Source organism: Bos javanicus, chromosome 8 (genome assembly GCF_032452875.1).
Source record: "Bos javanicus breed banteng chromosome 8, ARS-OSU_banteng_1.0, whole genome shotgun sequence".
Taxonomy (NCBI): domain Eukaryota; kingdom Metazoa; phylum Chordata; class Mammalia; order Artiodactyla; family Bovidae; genus Bos; species Bos javanicus.
This window is the reverse complement of record NC_083875.1, coordinates 108,723,281-108,733,385: the sequence shown is the minus strand read 5'-3', so window position 1 is coordinate 108,733,385 and position 10,105 is coordinate 108,723,281.

The window sequence follows — 10,105 nt, the reverse complement described above, 5'->3', positions numbered from 1 at the left end:
TTTACCATCAAACACGCTAGCTCCCAAGATAGCAACTGCTCTCATTCTTATAACACTAAAATAATTTCCCATCTGTTTTATAATTTTATTTGTAACTCATAAAACTTGAATTTACATGATATGATCTTGACACAGTATTATATTCAAAGAAATATATATAGTGAAGCAATAATAGATAATTATACAATTTAAAAGATTTACTAGAGGACCTTGAAGAGGATCAAAGGGAATATTTTTTCTTCCAGGATGCATAGATCTTATCTTTCTTATCCCATTTTCTTCCAATATTTTACCCCTGTCTTGGGTATATTTTAGCTCACCCCTACCTAAATTCATCATAATACCAGGAAATAATACCAGGATTTATATGAGGATTAATACCATAAAATGGGCCAATGAAGGCAAAATTCACCTTAGGGGTTGAAATATATTAAGTAAATGAGTGGGGAAAGATATTTTTCTTACGGAGTTAGGGAAAGGAAAATGATAAGCATTTGCAATTTAATCTCTTATTTAAGCTCCCTCAGATGCCCCAACAGCTTTGTTATGAGACAAGTGTGTCTGGCAGTATCACTGCTTTGTTTTACAGAAGAGGAAACAAGTTCTTGAATGTAATAAGCAGAGGATGTCCTCCTACTGCAAAAATATAAAGACCTGAGTATATGCAAATATAGATTTGCAGACACATCCCCCATTACACCTCATTTCCCTGTCTGATTCTCCAGCACTTGCCTTTGATGCTCAGTCAATTGAGGTCCAGAACACAGAGAGGAAGAAACAGATCGTTCGCTTATTTATCTTCCTTGTGATGTACACGGAGTCCTGAAATTATAGCTTCATCTTATGATTGTGCCAACCTCCAATTTCAGGTATTAATCAAAGGCTGGTTAAATGACAGACTGCAGCTATGCTCAGGTCATAGCCCCAGAACTGCAACCCCCCGGGTGAGACTCTGCTTTGCAATTTATGGACAGAGACATGAGGATCATCAGAGGACAGCCAACAAATGCAAAATACCCTAAAGCCTCCAGAGGACACCAGGAGTGCCATCCTCAAGCTTGACCACAGACTCTGAGCTACAGTTATTCTCATGACTTGTCAGTTACCACTCTTTGCTCTGGTTCAGCTATGTCTTTCCTAAAAGTACAGAGTTATAAAACTAATAAGACAGGAACAGACCTCTGACTCCATATAGGTGTTTGCGTTCAGATACTTTACGGTGAACTTTCAGAGTTTACTTTCAGAAGACGCTGCAGCCTTCTGCTCATATAAACTTCCTAGAACTACTGTGAGCTAGTAACACCCTCCCCACTCCCATCATGCTCTTCACACTGGCCTTCTTTCTGTCACTTGAGTATATTCTCTAGGGCATTTAACTGTAATTGTGTAACTGTCCCCTCCGCTTGAAATATTTTCCTCCTGGTACTTTATACAACATCCTTGTCATCATATAGCTTTTTTTTTTTTTTCTTGTTAATATTGATTCCTCTTAGTTTGCTCTCCAGCTTAGCTAAAGGACTCTGTTAAGACTGAGCCCTCCTAGGAAGCATGTGTCAAGACAGAATTAAACACGCAAGAAATTTATCAAGGGATGTGCTTCTGAGGAAAAATGGAGATGGATCCTCCCATGAAAAGCTGGAAAAATTATCACAGGAATACAGTTCTGACTCTGAAGGAAGGAGAGAGGGAAGGAAAGACGTTTGGATAAAAGCATCCTAAACTGCTAAATTCTAAAGGAAGTTGTCATGGCCATAGAGGGAATACTTGGGCCAAAGTCGTGAGTCAGAGGATTCAAACATCTCCCAGTCCTAAGAAGGAATCCCTGCCAAGCTGAGTCAGTGACCAGGACTAGCCTCGGGAAGCGTGGCATCCGTGTAAATGTTGGAGGGCATCTGGACATCTGAGCCGGGTTTTCTCATGGTTGCCATACGCCCCTTTTCCATCTTCATCCTATTCTTGCATTTTATTTTCTTTCTTGCACTGTTTGAAATTTTATTCTTATTATTCTTTTATCATGTGTCTCTCTCAATAGAGAGAGAATTCCATGAAGGTGGGAAAACATTGTTTATCTTCATGCCCAAAATTATGTGTCAGGTACATAGTAGGTAGTCAGTAAATTAATTTAACTTTCTAATGGCTGAGTCAATAGTTGATAAAAAGATCACTGAACCGATAACCATAAAGTATGCTCCTAACTGACCTTCTATGAGTTATTTCTGAAATCCTCTCTCACCTATTGTGACAATGTAGCCTCATCCCTTAACAGCTGTGTTTGTGCCTGTTGATCCAATTCAGACTCTACAACTCTTTAATTAGCCTTGTGAAAGTGAGGCAAAATGTTACTTGCTCAGTCGTGTCCAACTCTTTATATCCCCATGGACTGTAGCCTGTCAGGTTCCTCTGTCCATAGAATTCTCCGGGCAAGAATACTTGAGTGGGTAGCCATTCCCTTCTCCAGGGCATCTTCCTAACTCAGGGATCGAACCCAGGCCTCCTGCATTATAGGCAGATTCTTTAATATCTGAGACACCAGGGAAGCCCTTAATTAGCCTTGTTCGTACATTATCAGTTCAGTTCTGTCACTCAGTCATGTCCGACTCTTTGCAACCCCATGAATCACAGCATGCCAGGCCTCCCTGTCCATCACCAACTCCCGGAGTTCACTCAGACTCACGTCCATCGAGTCAGCGATGGCATCCAGCCATGTCATCCTCTGTCGTCCCCTTCTCCTCTTGCCCCCAATCCCTCCCAGCATCAGAGTCTTTTCCAATGAGTCAACTCTTCACATGAGGTGGCCAAAGTACTGGAGTTTCAGCTTTAGCATCATTGCTTCCAAAGAAATGCCAGGGCTGATCTCCTTTAGAATGGACTGGTTGGATCTCCTTGCAGTCCAAGGGACTCTCAAGAGTCTTCTCTAACACCACAGTTCAAAAGCATCAATTCTTCGGCACTCAGCCTTCTTCACAGTCCAACTCTCACATCCATACATGACCACAGGAAAAACCATAGCCTTGACTAGACAAACCTTTGTTGGCAAAGTAATGTCTCTGCTTTTCAATATGCTATCTAGGTTGGTCATAACTTTCCTTCCAACTTACTTCCAAGGAGTAAATGTCTTTTAATTTTATGGTTGCAATCACCATCTGCAGTGATTTTGGAGCCCAAAAAAATAAAGTCTGACACTGTTTCCACTGTTTCCCCATCTATTTCCCATGAAGTGATGGGACCGGATGCCATGATCTTTATTTTCTGAATGTTGAGCTTTAAGCCAACTTTTTCACTCTCCACTTTCACCTTCATTAGGAGGCTTTTTAGTTCCTCTTCACTTTCTGCCATAAGGGTGGAGTCATGTGCATATCTGAGATTATTGATATTTCTCCCAGCAATCTTGATTCCAGTTTGTGCTTCTTCCAGTCCAGCGTTTCTCAGGATGTACTCTGCATAGAAGTTAAATAAACAGGGTGACAATATACAGCCTTGACATATTCCTTTTCCTATTTGGAACCAGTCTGTTGTTCCATGTCCAGTTCTAACTGTTGCTTCCTGACCTGCATACAAATTTCTCAAGAGGCAGATCAGGTGGTCTGGTATCCCCATCTCTTTCAGAATTTTCCACAGTTTATTGTGATCCACACAGTCAAAGGCTTTGGCATAGTCAATGAAGCAGAAATAGACGTTTTTCTGGAACTCTCTTGCTTTTTCCATGATCCAGCAGATGTTGGCAATTTGATCTCTGGTTCCTCTGCCTTTTCTAAAACCAGCTTGAACATCAGGAAGTTCACACTTCACATATTGCTGAAGCCTGGCTTGGAGAATTTTGAGCATTACTTTACTAGTGTGTGAGATGAGTGCAACTGTGTGGTAGTTTGAGCATTCTTTGGCATTGCCTTTCTTTGGGATTGGAATGAAAACTGACCTTTTCCAGTCCTGTGGCCACTGCTGAGTTTTCCAAATTTGCTGGCATATTGAGTGCAGCATTTTCACAGCATCATCTTTCGTACATTATAGCTAAGCTCAAACCTCAACTGATACCATCCAATGAAGCCAGCCTTATGATAAACTTTGGCAGAATAGTAACATTTATAAAATGCTTACTTCTAAATGAATTGCATAATAGACCACTCGTTTTTGGTACTTAAGTGTGTAGTGGATACTTTCAATTCCAGTTAACGATCCAGTTCTTTCATTTTGTGTGAGCTTTCACATCCATCCAAACCTTTCTAGCTATTTTAAAGATTGACATTACTCACAATTTAGACATTAATGGGTTACTCTTTGTAGGTTTCTAAGCCATTTTGACTATGCGGAAAGTCTATGTCATTTACACTACTTTTTCTCCAATTGTTACTAATTCTTTCTTTCTTGCAGGATAAAAGCTTTATGAAGTAAGAGACTGGGGTTAGCGTTAAGTTCTTCACTTACAGGGTGCTTAATCCACGTAAAGTGAATGTTCAGATCAGATCAGATCAGATCAATCGCTCAGTCGTGTCCGACTCTTTGCGACCCCATGAATCGCAGCACGCCAGGCCTCCCTGTCCATCACCAACTCCCCGAGTTCACTCAGACGCACGTCCATTGAGTCAGTGATGGCATCCAGCCATCTCATCCTCTGTCGTCCTCTTCTCCTCTTGCCCCCAATCCCTCCCAGCATCAGAGTCTTTTCCAATGAGTCAACTCTTCACATGAGGTGGCCAACGTACTGGAGTTTCAGCTTTAGCATCATTGCTTCCAAAGAAATGCCAGGGCTGATCTCCTTTAGAATGGACTGGTTGGATCTCCTTGCAGTCCAAGGGACTCTCAAGAGTCTTCTCTAACACCACAGCTCAAAAGCATCAATTCTTCGGCACTCAGCCTTCTTCACAGTCCAACTCTCACATCCATACATGACCACAGGAAAAACCATAGCCTTGACTAGACAAACCTTTGTTGGCAAAGTAATGTCTCTGCTTTTCAATATGCTATCTAGGTTGGTCATAACTTTCCTTCCAACTTACTTCCAAGGAGTAAATGTCTTTTAATTTTATGGTTGCAATCACCATCTGCAGTGATTTTGGAGCCCAAAAAAATAAAGTCTGACACTGTTTCCACTGTTTCCCCATCTATTTCCCATGAAGTGATGGGACCGGATGCCATGATCTTCGTTTTCTGAATGTTGAGCTTTAAGCCAACTTTTTCACTCTCCACTTTCACCTTCATTAAGAGGCTTTTTAGTTCTTCTTCACTTTCTGCCATAAGGGTGGTGTCATCTGCATATCTAAGGTTATTGATATTTCTCCCAGCAATCTTGATTCCAGCTTGTGTTTCTTCCAGGCCAGCATTTCTCATGATGTACTCTGAATATAAGTTAAATAAACAGGGTGACAATATACAGCCTTGACGTATTCCTTTTCCTATTTGGAACCAGTCTGTTGTTCCATGTCTAGTTCTAACTGTTGCTTCCTGACCTGCATACAAATTTCTCAAGAGGCAGATCAGGTGGTCTGGTATCCCCATCTCTTTCAGAATTTTCCACAGTTTATTGTGATCCACACAGTCAAAGGCTTTGGCATAGTCAATGAAGCAGAAATAGACGTTTTTCTGGAACTCTCTTGCTTTTTCCATGATCCAGCAGATGTTGGCAATTTGATCTCTGGTTCCTCTGCCTTTTCTAAAACCAGCTTGAACATCAGGAAGTTCACACTTCACATATTGCTGAAGCCTGGCTTGGAGAATTTTGAGCATTACTTTACTACTGTGTGAGATGAGTGCAATTGTGTGGTAGTTTGAGCATTCTTTGGCATTGCCTTTCTTTGGGATTGGAATGAAAACTGACCTTTTCCAGTCCTGTGGCCACTGCTGAGGTTTCCAAATTTGCTGGCATATTGAGTGCAGCACTTTCACAGCATCATCATTCAGGATGTGGAATAGCTCAACTGGAATTCCATCACCTCCACTAGCTTTGTTCATAGTGATGCTTTCTAAGGCCCACTTGACTTCACATTCCAGGATGTCTGGCTCTAGGTCAGTGATCACACCATCATGATTATATGGGTTGTGAAGATCTTTTTTGTATAGTTCTTCTGTGTATTCTTGCCATCTCTTCTTAATATATTCTGCTTCTGTTAGGTCCATACCATTTTTGTCCTTTATCGAGCCCATCTTTGCATGAAATGTTCCTTTGGTATCTCTGATTTTCTTAAAGACACCTCTAGTCTTTCCCATTCTGTTGTTTTCCTCTATTTCTTTGCATTAATCACTGAAGGCTTTCTTATCTCTTCTTGCTATTCTTTGGAACTCTTCATTCAGATGTTTATATCTTTCCTTTTCTCCTTTGCTTTTCACTTCTCTTCTTTTCACAGCTATTTGTAAGTCCTCTCCAGACAGCCATTTTGCTTTTTTGTATTTCTTTTCCATGGGGATGGCCTTGATCCCTGTCTCCTGTGCAATGTCACGAAACTCATTCCATAGCTCATCAGGCAGTCTATCTATCAGATCTAGGCCCTTAAATCTATTTGTCACTTCCACTGTATAATCATAAGGAATTTGACTTAGGTCATACCTGAATGGTCTAGTGGTTTTTCCTACTTTCTTCAATTTCAGTCTGAATTTGGCAATAAGGAGTTCATGGTCTGAGCCACAGTCAGCTCCTGGTCTTGTTTTTGCTGACTGTATAGAGCGTCTCCATCTTTGGCTACAAAGAATATAATCAATCTGATTTCATTGTTGACCATCTGATGATGTCCATGTGTAGAGTCTTCTCTTTTGTTGTTGGAAGAGGGTGTTTGTTATGACCAGTGTATTTTCTTGGCAAAACTCTATTAGTGTTTGCCCTGCTTCATTCTGTATTCCAAGGCCAAATTTGCCTGTTACTCCAGGTGTTTCTTGACTTCCTACTTTGCATTCCAGTCCCCTATAATGAAAAGGACATATTTTTGGGGTGTTAGTTCTAAAATGTCTTGTAGGTCTTCATAGAACCGTTCAATTTCAGCTTCTTCAGCATTACTGGTTGGGGCATAGACTTGCATTACTGTGATATTGAATGGTTTGCCCTGGAAACGAACAGAGATCATTCTGTAGTTTTTGAGATTGCATCCAAGTACTGCATTTTGGACTCTTTTGTTGACCATGATGGCTACTCCATTTCTTCTGAGGGATTCCTGCCCACAGTAGTAGATATAATGGTCATCTGAGTTAAATTCACCCATTTAGTCCATTTCAGTTCACTGATTCCTAGAATGACGACATTCACTCTTGCCATCTCTTGTTTGACCACTTCCAATTTGCCTTGATTCATGGACCTGACATTCCAGGTTCCTATGCAATCTTGCTGTTTACAGCATCGGACCTTGTTTCTACCACGAGTCACATCCACAGCTGGGTATTCTTTTTGCTTTGGCTCCATCCCTTCATTCTTTCTGAAGTTATTTCTCCACTGATCTCCAGTAGCATATTGGGCACCTACAGACCTGGGGAGTTTCTCTTTCAGTATCCTATCATTTTGCCTTTCCATACTGTTCATGGGGTTCTGAAGGCAAGAATACTGAAGTGGTTTGCCATTCCCTTCTCCAGTGGACCACATTCTGTCAGACCTCTCCACCATGACCCGCCCATCTTGGGTTGCCCCACGGGCATGACTTAGTTTCACTGAGTTAGACAAGGCTGTGGTCCTAGTGTGATTAGATTTCTGTGAGTATGGTTTCACTGTGTCTGCCCTCTGATGCCCTCTTGCAACACCTACCAGGGCGTGGGGTATCTCTTCACGGCTGCTCCAGCAAAGCGCAGCCAATGCTCCTTACCTTGGACAAGGGGTATCTCCTCACCGCCGCCCTTCCTGACCTTCAATGGGGGATAGCTCCTCTAGTCCCTCCTGTGCCCGCGCAGCCACGGTGTGGGGTTGGTCCTCCCGGCCACCACCCCTGGCCTCGGACGTGGGGTAACTCCTCTCCTTGCGGCCCCTGACCTTGGATGCGGGGTATCTCCTCTCGGCCGCCCCCGCTGACCTCGGACGTGGGGTAGCTCCTCTCGGCAGTTCCTGCGCCATCGCAATCTGGCGGTCTCGGCCACTGCCCCTGATCTCGGACGTAGGGTAACTCCTCTTGGCCACTGCCCTTCAGGCTTGGGGTCCTCCCGGCTTCTGCCCCTGAACTCGGACGTGGGGTAGCTCCTCTCGGCAGCGCTTAGCGTGCCCGTCGCAGCCGCCTGCACTTTAGCGTGCCATAACCCCAAATATACATTGTGCACCTACTATGTACAGAGCTTTGTGTTTCCAAATCTATCTTCTTCTGTTACACTAGATGTAGGCAACTCTCCTTATGTTGCCCCTGGGATGATTCATTTTGGGGTTTGAGACTTACTCTTAAAAAGTATCCTTGAAGCCATTTCATTTTCCATTGTTTGATTTATTTATGAGCTTATTTATTTAAAAATATGAGATCAATAAAATATTGTGATTATCAGTAGCCTTTATAATTTTTGCAGCCGTATAATTCTTTCCCCAAAGCCAAATTCAGCCATGTCACTCCCTTCAATTGTCTTTGCCCTTAGAATAAATTTCGAACCCATTATATGGCTTCATCTTATAGCTCCCTTCTACCCTCTGAGCTTCTTAATTTATTTCACAGCACACCACTGGCGCTCCCCACACTGAAGTTCTGTCTCACCTCTAGCTCTTCCTGGCATCTCCCCCAGCCCCACTCTCGCCTCCAGTCTGCTTTGCTCTCGTCAGCACTTCCAGTTTCAGCTTACAAGTCACCTCAGGAACACGGTGTCCGATCTCACCTCCACCCAGCTGTACCAGGTGCCCTTCTGGGCTCCCTTGTCTGCCTTTCTTTTTCCATCACTGGGTATGAACACTGTGTTACAATGAATGGATTGCATAGCACAAAAGGTTAGGAATCACATCTGCTTTGCTATGCTCTTGAGTTCCTAAAACTAAGTGAATATATTAAACCTTTATTTTACCTTGGGTTGTAAGGAATGCTTTCCAAGTTTGTGCTTTGTTTTTCCAGCTGTCTTTGCTCTTAGTTTTTGGTGTGTTTTTTTTTTTTTTTTTTTTTGGTGGGGCTGGGGGTAGGCAGACAAGAGCTAAACATTTTCCTTCTATCTTCTGGCTCTCTTTTGAACACCAATGTCTACCAGGAGATGATGTACATATTTGCTAAAAGGGCTTCATTTTTCACATCTCATCTTTAAAAAAAAAAGCAAAAAAAAACTTTTTATTTTGTATTGGGGGTACTGTGCTGTGCTTAGCTGTGTTCGACTCTTTGCTGTCCAATGAACTGTAGTCCGCCAAGTTCCTTTTTCCATGGGATTTTCCAGGCAAGAATACTGGAAGGGGTTGCCATTTCCTACTTCAGGGGCTCTTCCTGACCCAGGGATCAAACCCACATATCCTGAGTCTCCTGCATTGGCAGGCAGGTTCTTTTTATCACCAGTGAGTTAACAAACAATGTTGTGAGAGTTTCAGGTGAACAGCAAAGGGACTCAGCATTTGAGAGAGAGAGAGAGAGAGAGAGAGAGAGAGAGAGATACACACACATATACACAGAGATATAGACCCATTCTCACCCCCACTCCCCTCCCGTCCACACTGCCGCATCACGTTGAGCAGAGTCCCGCGTGCTGTATGGAGGTCACACTGCCGCATCACGTTGAGCAGAGTTCCGCGTGCTGTATGGAGGTCACACTGCCGCATCACGTTGAGCAGAGTCCCGCGTGCTGTATGGAGGTCACACTGCCGCGTAACGTTGAGCAGAGTCCCGCGTGCTGTACGGAGGTCCTTGTTGATCCATTTTAAAAATACCAATATTCTACATCTCACCTTTAATCAATCTGGATTTCCCTTTCAAATAACAAAGAAACATTTTAAAAAGAGACAACTGAGTAAAAAGTTGTTAAAGAAAAGAGAGCTGGAAAGAAGGAAGGAATAGAGAAGGAAGGGTTAAAATCAAGACAACAGGCTCAAAATGGAGTCCTTTATGCTCAGCCCCATGTTGCCGAGTGAGTGAGTTGCCTCACTCAGTCGTGTCCAGCGCTTTGAGACCCCATGGTCTGAACAGCCTGCCAGGCTTCTTTGTCTGTGGAATTCTCCAGACAAGAATACTGGAGTGGGTTGTTATTTCCTTCT